The sequence below is a fragment of the Microtus ochrogaster genome, chromosome 18 (assembly GCF_000317375.1).
Source record: "Microtus ochrogaster isolate Prairie Vole_2 chromosome 18, MicOch1.0, whole genome shotgun sequence".
NCBI lineage: Eukaryota > Metazoa > Chordata > Mammalia > Rodentia > Cricetidae > Microtus > Microtus ochrogaster.
The window spans coordinates 27492973-27502370 of record NC_022020.1 but is presented as its reverse complement, the minus strand read 5'-3'; the positions used below and the strand labels follow the sequence as shown (position 1 = coordinate 27502370).

General features: G+C 44.5%; 1 protein-coding gene across 4 annotated transcripts in view; it reads right to left on the bottom strand.

Moving 5' to 3' along the window:
* Arhgap26 (Rho GTPase activating protein 26) overlaps positions 1-9398 on the bottom strand; it is a 397026-nt gene that overhangs the window by 287807 nt on the left and 99821 nt on the right. The gene's annotated exons all lie outside the window — the stretch shown is intronic.

The window sequence follows — 9398 nt, the reverse complement described above, 5'->3', positions numbered from 1 at the left end:
AAAAAACTCAAGAAACTGGTCATCAAAAGAACAAATAATCCAATTAAAAAAAATGCAGTACAGACCTAAACAGAGAAGTTTCAACAGATGAATCTAAAATGACGCTTAAGGAAATGTTCAACATCCTTAGTCATCAGAAAAATGCAAATCAAAACAACTCTAAGATTACATCTTGCACCTGTAAAAATGGCCAAGATCAAAAACACTGATGACAACTTATGATGGAGAGGATGTGGGGTAAAGGGAACACTCCTCCATCGCTTCTGGGATTGCACACTGGTACAGCCCCTTTGGATATAAGTATGGCGATTTCTCAGCAAATTAGGAAACAACCTACCTCAAAACACAGCAATACCACTTTTCAGTATATACCCAAAGAATACTCAATCATACCATAATAACATGTACTCAACTATGTTCACAGCAGCATTGTTTGTCATACCCAGAACCTGGAAAAAAAACTAAATGTCCCTCGACCAAAAAATGGAAAAGGAAAGAGTACTACACAGCAGAGAAAAAAACAAAACATGACATCTTGAAATTTGTGGCAAATGGATGGATCTAGAAAACATCATTTTGAGTGAGGTAACCCAGACCCAGAAAGACAAATATAATATATACTCACTCATAAGTAGTTTTTAGACATAAAGTAAAGAAAACAAGCCGACAATTCACAATCCCAGAGGATAGACCACAAAGAGGACCCTAGGAGAGGCATACATGGATCTAATCTACATGGGTAGTAGAAAAAGACAAGATCTCCTGAGTAAACTGAGAGTGTGGGGACTATGGGAGAGGGGAGAAGGGGAGGAGAGGAGAAAGGGAGGAGAGCAGAGGAAAATATATAGCTCAATAAAAGCAATTAAAAAATATTAACTCAAAATAGTAAATACTGTCCCATAGTCACACTGATGAATATCTCAAATATCACCATAGAACCTTCGTCCAGCGATGGGTGGAGATAGAGACAGAGACCCACATCACAGCACTGGAGTGAGCTCCCAAGGTCCAGTTGAAGAGCAGAAGGAAGGAGAAGATGAGCAAGAAAGTCAGGATCGCGAGAGGTTGGTCCACCCACTGAGACAGTGTGCCTGATCTAATGGGAGCTCACCAAATCCAGCTGGACTGGGACTGAACAAGCATGTGATCAAACTGGACTCTCTGAATGTGGCTGACAATGGGGGGCTGACTGAGAAGTCATTGACAATGGCACTGAAACTTGTTTCTACTGCATGTATTGGCTTTTTGGGATCCTAGTCTGTTTGGATGCACACCTTCCTAGGCCTGGATAGAGGGGGGAGGGCCTTGGACTTCCCACAGAGCAGGGTACCCTGAACACTCTTAAGACTGGAGGGGGAAGGAGGAGGGTGAGTGGGGGAGCGGGAGAGGAATGGGAGGAGGGGAGAAAGTGGAAATTTTTGAATGGAAAAATAAGTAAAAAATTAATTAATCAAAAAAGAAAAAATAAAGAGGATATCTAAGGAAAAAATAGTAAATACCTTTTTATGTAACAACACTTTATATATGATTTGTTCTAGTTAATTTTCATTGCAATTGCTTTAACGATTCAAATCCTGTGGGATAAAGACACAATTCAGTGTTAAAGTGCTAGCCTAGAATACTAAGGCCCTGCACGCCAATGGAAGTATATACATACATACATATGTACATATAATTTTTAATCCTGTGTCTGCTTCCTCAAACACACTGAGAACTGTCATCTCCCTTTGACACGTGGGAATCTCACCACTTCAGGAGAACGAGGAGGAAACCTGAACCAGGACTAATATCAGACCCCAAACCCTACAGGTACATGCTGCTAAACCTTCCTTGTGGTTGTACAGCTGCCCTGTAACTCTAGCACGTTCTATAGATCCGAAAGAAAGCAAGAAAAGTCTGTGTTGCCGTCTCCAGGTATAAGCACGCCTAGCTCCCTCCTCCAGCTAAAGACAGACAAGGGCCAAGTTCTCAGATCCTATCAGACCGGTTCTCCTCAGCCCATGGCTTGACAAATTTCCATCGCAGCCATTTCCCATAGTCATCAGAAGCAGTCCTGGCAATGTTTTGTATTGGGATTTTCTTAAAAAACCAACTCCACACATGGTATCTATAATGAAAACTCTCTGGGGCCCTTGTCAAATTCAAACACTAAACTACCCTTTAAGACAGTAATAAAAGCCAATGATCCCTCCTCAGCTTCTGTTTGGGCATAAAATCACCAAGGTGCCTTTAAGTGGCCTGACAGACAAGGCTGCTCAGAACAGCGTGCTTAACTTAATTCCACAGGCAGCCTTCCTGCAGATTAGGCTAATCATTCAAATTACCATCTATCCAGGCTTCCCTCATTGAAGGGGAAATGGCATTAAGTTCAAACTCCCGGCGGAGGGTAATAGGAGGCATAACTGGTAACAAGGCCTGGATTTAATAAGATGGGAGGTTCTGGCTTCCCGGATCAACGTGACCCTCTAAATAGAAGCATCCCTTCCCTCAGATGAAGGTCATTTAGGCTGTTTCCATTCCCCAGCTATTGTGAATAGAGCAGCAAAGAACACGGCTTAAAAACTATCTGTGAAGTAAAGGATGTTGCGTCCTTCAGGCATAGCCCAAGGAGTATTACAGCTGGGCCATGTGGTAGATTTTTGGTGTGTGTGTGTGTGTGTGTGTGTGTGTGTGTCAATAACTAAGGAAAAGGAAGCCATGAATTTGAGAGAAAACAAGAGGGACTAACGGAAGTGAAGGAAAAGTGAGATAATTATATTGTAATTTCAAAGCAATTGTTTTGTTTTTTTAAAGCATCATTGACCCTCAGCACTTCCTTCTTTAGCTCCCATTTTCTTCCTTAAGGTTAAGGGTGATAATTCTCATTTTTTGATTGTATTTGCTTTGTCTCTTCTGGGATGTGCGGTGCAATCTGCTCTGAGTCTGTTGCACAAATGACATGATTTACAAACCCAGCCCTAGTGTCCCTTCCAAGCCAGAGCTGGCGTATAGCATCGCCAGGCTCAGGGGGTGCTGCTGTTCTCAATGAGGAACTTGTGCTACTGACTAGATCCTGAACCACTAACCACTTTCCCACAGCTCAGAGGGCTGGAACCTAGGCAAAGCTGTCTGTTCTGCAACACAATAGGAGGCACACAGGGTGGAGAAGAACACCAGCTCCAATTTCAAACCGCTCCCTGGAGCAGAGGCTTTCAGGAAGAGTCCAAACCTGACAGCAGGGAACTAGGCTTCTCTCAGAAGAGGGTCGCCTTCCGAACACACACAGCTCACTCCTGGCAAGCCTAAACGTCAGAAGACCGTGGAAAGGAAGGAAACTTGAGACTCTGGACAGGCCAGAGAGGAAACAGAAAGGATGTAACTCCAAAGTGGAAGAGAAGGACCCCAGGAGCCCCTAAGCACAGACATGGTAAATGTGATTGTATGTAGTCACGTTTTAGCTCGAACATGCCCTCAACCAGATCTCGCAAAATAAGACCTGAGCAAACAGTGTTGAGTAGGATCGCCTCACCTTCTGCCTGACAGTCCCCTTCCTCCCAAACAGGACAAAAGAGTTATGCTAACAATCACCTCAACAAAGTAGGAAAAAGGGAAAGGCGAACTGAATTTGGGCAAGTCTCCAAGGTGCACCTGAAAGGCTGGCCGGCCAGCAGCTGCCAACGAGGACGAAGGACCAGCAAACGAACAGCAGGGCCTCTGTGGGCCCTTCTAAAAGAGCTGCCCTGCCCGGTTACGGGCAGAAAGTAACCTGATTTCACTGCCCGGTGGCCCACAGCAGATGGAGAGGTGAGATCTGGGCCTGGTGGACGATGAGGTAATGAACAGTGATGGAGTCAACACAGGGCGTGGGGCCAGGGCGGACAGCTGAGTGGAACAAGAATTCCAGAGCCTGGAGCCTGGAAAGGCGCTTACCTTGGACCTGGCTGAGAAGTCTTTCAGAGAAACTACAGCAGACACCTGTTGTTTTGCTTGTTCGGGATCTGCGCCTGGCCCAAAGCGTGCCGTCTCCAGCTTATTTAAGGGAACTGCCCCCTCTCCACTTGCATCCTATGAGACTGGTTACAGAATGATCAATCCCAAACTCTGGCTTCCACCCCAGCCAGCTTTAGGTCCCGGGCCCGAGTTCCACTTGCCTATTTATTAGCTATGTTAACTGAGCCCAGATGAGTTAGAGTGTTAGTCATTGGAATCGCCCCACAAGTGAGGGAGACCTACTATACACAAGCACTCTGCACACTTGAGACTCATCAACCCTCTGGACTGAGGTCCCTGGAATATGTGGAGGCTCCATACTGCTCACCCCAATTAAGACAGTCCCTCTGTGGTATTTGGGACAATGATGAAGACATAAAGTAAGAATATTCAAAAATCACTGTTTCTTGCCTATTTCAATACAAAAGTATTAGCAGTATCTTGATGTAAATCAGCATTCTAGGCATATAGCTCTCAAAATGCATATTGCTGGAGCTTTCATTCCTAATGTAAACATGACGCAGCCATGCACATTCCAGTAAGGACTGAAGAGCTGGTGCCTAGAGCTGGGTGTGTGCCGTGCACCGTAGTCCCTGCTGGTTCATGTGCAGGCAGCTCAAGTCACAGCAAGGAGCCAAACAGAGTCAGTAATGTTTACTTTGCTAACTGCTGTTGCAGAACGGCAGGTTGCGAGCAGGGCAGAGCAAAGAGATCACCGCCTACATCCAAGAAATAAGAGACCCGCTTGGGGACGAAGAAAATAAGGATATGAAAGGAGCTACAAACCTGGACCTTGGGAGATTGCTCCCAAAACCTTCTATCACTCAGGGCAGAGGAAGGTGCCCTTCTCTTCCTCTGAATGCCATGGCCTCAGCAAATATTCCTCTGCACAGAATTTGAGAAGCTTAAACCCAAGCATGATGCTTCTTTAAAACAGAAAGGTGTGTCATTACTTTTCACACACTTTATAAAGCCACCTTCACACAGCTTTATCAGTGATGTCACAGCCGACTCATTCTCCCTCCTGGATAAAACTTAACATAACTGTGCGCACTTGTCTACACCCACATAATAAAGAACTCAAGGTAACCTTATAATTATATTTCATTTCGGTAATACGCTGCATTTCTGTGCCCTCAAAGTTATTCTAATTGCATATAACTACCCTTAGGAATTCCCTTTAGTTATGTCTTTCTCTCCAGATATAGAGTGATTGAAATTCCTAAAAGTGGATTCTTAAGAACTTGCTAGGAGTTGGCCTCTCAGCTACAGAATGCATAAAAATCACCAACGTCCCCAGGCCTTGCTAAGGATTCCCTCCACTGGCCCATCACCCTGTCTGTGGAATGATTCTGAAGCCATTCCCTGAGTGGTTGCATCTCAAAACATACAAAGCTGCCTCAGAACACCCCTGGGCAATCACCTCCAAACCTGCTATGCTGCCTTGTTCGGACACAGCAACACAAGCTAGCGTACAGTACCTGAGAGTTACCGGAGAGGACCCATCATAAGAAGGGGGGGGGGGCTCCTGAAGGATAACCATTACTCTTTATCTCCACCCACAAGTGAAGTTCTGAAGAGCCAAATCCAAACTCTTCCCCCATATATCATCTTCTAAGAAGATCAGCTAAGGACAAAGACAGGACAGTGTCCCTCCCTGTCTTGCCACACAAGCTGACACCTGCCTGTCAACCTCATGCACAATGTCTGTCTCCAAGCCTATCTGTTCCGTCCCAAGTGGCTCTTAATTTTGTCAGCTCATAGCCTTCACTTCAATGCTCTCTATTCCAAATGGACATTACTATTTGCCTGGGTGGCTGCCCCAGCCTGCTCTCTGCCCTCCCCATATCTATTTTCAACCCTTTGGCAAGTTCTCTGCCCAACTGTGTCAGACTTGTGACAGCTAGACAGAAGTCTAAGAGCCTTCACAAGGCCTGAAAGACCCTGCGAATGTGACCTGCCACCTCCTGCTCTGTTCCAGCAGAAGCCACACTCTCCAAGAAGCCATCATTGGCTTTTCTAACCAACCTAAACCTGACCCTGTTTTTCACTTACGGAATGAATACTATGCAAATCCCCCTTAAGAGAAATTTTGTTCCTGTAACTCTGTGATGTGCCTTAAAGTAGAAAGTCCTACCCAAGCAGGACAGTGTCCCTTAGTGCCTCGCTCCAAACTCAGCTCAAGCCTGGCTGTGAACGTGTACTACAGAAAGAACAATGGAAGAGAACAGTGGGGTACTCCACAGATGCATCAGCCTTCACTGAAGGTGAACCTCCAAAATCCATGTTGGATGAGGAAAAAAAAAAGAGATTAAGTAAGTCAGTAAAAGCTCTCTGGCTCATGGGAATCTGAATGGAGCCAGATGATGTGTGTGAATGGGCTTCCCACCAACACAGACCACCTCCTCTAATGCATCAATGAGGACAATTCTCACAAGGCTGGAGGGAAAGCCACCATCAGCAGAGGCATGAAGCAAAACTCTCTCTCTACCAAGGACCTCGAGAGATAAACTAGAAGCAAACTAAGTGCCAATCACAGCCACATGCCAGCTCCTGTGCATCTCCAAGCCTCCAGTCAGCCGTGAAAATGAGAGTTCTTAGAAGCCAGGGCCTTTCTCACAGACACCACACTGGAAACAGGGTTTTCCAGGCTCAGACTGGAACTCAGAACTGGTGTTTTACACCCAGTTCATTGTGCTTAGCTGTAGAGACAAAGGCTGACTGATTTTTGGCTAAACGCCGTTTTGCAGCCTGAATCCCTCTATTCCATCAGCAAGAAGACTATGTTGACTCTCAAAACCAATCACAAAAGCATTTGTCTAGATTCTGTGACATGGGGTGCTGCATATGTCCACTAGGTGGCAATCAACCACATCAGACAGTGTACCTCGGAAAGATCCTAGTCCTTGTGATGTAGACTTGCTATCTGGAAAGGAAATACCCTGAGGATGCTTGGTCCTAACTAAAGGAGGACAGTGGCCTCCAGTGGGAAGAGATGCCTGATACTCAGAGGGTGGATGCGATCTGAAATATTCTGGAAGGGTTATATTATGAAGTCACTGCCAATCATGAAAGGCGTATTATTCTTCCAGGTTTAGTTGGGGTCAGCTTACAACACCTCTCCTCTCACTGAAACAGATGACATACCCAGAGGCACATCAGCCAACCACGTTAAATGATGTGTACTCTGATTATACATCTGTGTGATTTTCCTAAAGCTATTTCTTAAATCTATATTGCCTAAATGAGGCCATAGCCAGCACTAATCCAGAAAAATGTGGTTTGGGACCAGGGTATTAAGGGTAATAAAATGTTCAGTGTTGATTCTAAAAATGAAATCAGGTGGAACAAAGGCGGGCATGACTCTTCCCAAGATGAAGGAATTGAATTAAATTCTACTTACATGGAAATACCCTGCAAGAAAAACAAGGAGTCTGAAGTCCACACTAATACACATCAAAATAGCTATGATTATGCATTGATTGATTGATTTCTAACTGTATAGCATAAACTGAGTGATTAAATTGTTCCACCTACAAGTTAGGTATTTTTCCCTCCATTTTGCAGTCAGGTTTAACCTTTTTGAAGACTACAAAGTTAAAGAAACTGCAGTATGAGCAATTGGGTCCTTCTTTGCTCTAATGCCAGTGTATCTGCAGAAGCAAAAGGACGGTTTATACGTGTCCCACATCCTTAAAGGGAATTCAAGGTAGAAGGGTCTAATTTGTACATAGAAAGCTCTAAGTTAAGTTAGCATGTGCTAAAGCAATCAGGGATTGGGGGGCAGCTAAGAAGTACAAGTGGGGTATTATTTCAGCTGGGGCTCTAGAGACAATGACAACACAATGGGAAAAGAGAAAAACGGGGGTGGCACTTGAACAGAGTCTTGTTTGGATGCAGTAAGCAAGAGGTGTGGGGCAAGAGGCAGGCTCCAGAAGGTAATTCTGAAGTGAAGTGGAGCAAAAGAACATACAGAGGTGGGAGACCACCCAGAAGCGAACTGGTTGGGGAAACAGACAGAAGGGGGCACAAAAGAAGGTCAGAATCAGCCACCAGAAGGGCTTCCATGTTAACCAAAGGAATCTAGACTTTGTCGCCTGAAGAAACTGGAACCAAGTCTTCACAGAAGAGTGGAAGATCAGCTTCAACAATGGTGAGGCCTTTTATTAAGGATCTGCCCAGACTGTTTTAGGACACACACTCTGGCTTATCGTGCTTTGAAACCAAGGCAAGGGAAAGCCCTTGACAGAGGAGACCTAACAATCTGGACCTGTGTGCACAGGACGCTGGGCAGTCAATGAAGAGCGTGCATAACATCAGAGAAGCTCTGCCACCTCCTGAGAACCCCAAGTCCTCTTAGGAGTGATCAGTAGCATAGCCATTATATCCACTGAGTTACGTGCATAGATGATATATATATATAAACGCATCTGCACTTCCCAGGTATTATCAGGCTTTTTATATGCTTTAATAGGTTGAACTGTCACATTTATACAAATATGCCTATATTTGTACATTTTTATGTGCTTTATGTATTTTAATAGAAATACTAGTATATCCCCATAATAATCCTTGCACATTTAAGTGCCTTTTAATTTTTGTAATATATTTTTTGTTTATGTATTCTATTTTATGATACTTTGTATCATGTATGCCTGCACACCAGAAGAGGATATCAGATCCCATCTCAGATGGTTGTGAGCCACCGTGTGGTTGCCAGGAATTGAACTCAGGTCCTCTGGAAGAGTAGCCAGTGTTCTTAACCATTGAGTCATCTCTCCAGCCCACTGACTGGGTTTACATAAGAATAAGAGCATGCTGGGTTGAGGTTTGGGGGTTTGGGGTTCTTGTTTTGCTTCCTTTTGTTTTTGCAGGGGGTGGGTGGCACATACATGGTAGACACAATTCTATGACTGAGCTATATCCACAGCCCAGAACATGTTCAAAGACAGTGTGTTACATGAAGTGCTTAGTAATCATTTGCTGATGCTGTCACTAGGGTATCAAGTGATTTAATCAATATCAAGTCAACTATGCAAAAGCCATTCCTAAAGAACCCAGCCATGAAGCAGAGGCAGGCACAGAGAAGTGGGTCCATTCCCATGCTGTCCTCAGGTATGGTAAGGAGGAATGCTGGTACAGAAAAAAGTCCCTCAAGGAAAAAGGGTATTTGGTTAGTTAAAACAAAGAAATGTATTCTGAAAACTAACTCAGTGAGGGCACAAAAATACAGGGTATTTCCAGGATAGTACACAGTGGTTAATCAGTCAATCAATCTCTCTCTCCTTCCCTCCCTCCCTCCCTCTCAAATACACAAATTCTCTCCCTCATATATATTCTCTCTTCCTCGCTCTCTCCTTCCCTCTCATACACACAAAATCTCTCTCTCTCTCTCTCTCTCTCTCTCTCTCTCTCTCTCTCTCTCTCTC